Here is a 1,022-nt window from a genome sequence, read left to right as displayed (position 1 = left end):
CCGAGGGAACACTCGGCATGGACGCACTGGCACACAGCTGGCCGCGGGGCCTGTGCAAGTATGAGTTTCCCCCAGTGAGCCTTCTTGCACAGACCATGTGCAAGGTCAGGGAGGAACACGCTTATGCCTTGAAGTGGAACCTGTTCATCGAGTGGTGTTCAGAAGACCCCTGGAGATGCCCGATCAGGGTCGTGCATTCCTTTTTGCAGCAAGGGTTGGAGCGAAGGCTGTCTCCCTCCACCCTTTAAGACTATGTCGCTAAAAAAAAAAGAAACGATTGCTGCTAACCATGACCCCGTGGAAGGGAAGTCGGTAGGGAAGCATGACCTGGTCATCAGGTTCCTTAGGGGGGCGAGAGGTTAAATCCTTCCCGGCCCCTCTCCATACCCTCTTGGGACCTGTCTCTAGTGCTTAAAACACGACAGCAGGGCCCATTTGAGCCTCTGCAGTCAGTTGAACTAAAGTTTCTTTCATTGAAAACTCTGCTCCTGCTTGCACTGGCCTCCATCAAGAGGACCTGCACGCATTTTCGACACTACTCCCTTCAGGGATCACGTGGTGAGCCTGCAAGCGCTGCCCCCGGAGGAGGCAGACCCAGCCCTAGCTTTGTTCTGTCCTGTTCGAGCCTTCGGAGGCTACGTAGGCCGGACACAAAGCTTTACGACCTCAGACCAGCTCTTTGTCTGTTACGGAGGCCGGCAGAAGGGGAATGCCGTCTCTAAGCAGAGGATGGCCCACTGGACAGTGGATGCCATCACCCTGGCTTATCAGGCACAGGGTGTGCTCTGCCTGCTCAGGTTGCAAGCACTCTATTAAGAGTATTGCATCCTCCTGGGCGCTGGCTCGTGGTGCTTCGCTGACAGATACTTGTAGAGCCACGTTCGTTAGATCCTATAGCTTTCGTGTGGAGCCGGTATCCTCCTGTGTTCTCACCTCAAACCGGTAGAGGCACTGAGAGCATCCCCTCGGCAGCCAGACGTGGCGGAATGTCCGGTGCCAGGCCTTCACTCGTTGAATCCTTC

Source organism: Sinocyclocheilus anshuiensis, unplaced genomic scaffold (genome assembly GCF_001515605.1).
Source record: "Sinocyclocheilus anshuiensis isolate Anshui unplaced genomic scaffold, SAMN03320099.WGS_v1.1 scaffold152, whole genome shotgun sequence".
NCBI classification, from domain to species: Eukaryota; Metazoa; Chordata; class Actinopteri; order Cypriniformes; family Cyprinidae; genus Sinocyclocheilus; species Sinocyclocheilus anshuiensis.
The sequence above is the reverse complement of the archived record's forward strand: the minus strand, read 5'-3'. Positions refer to the sequence as shown.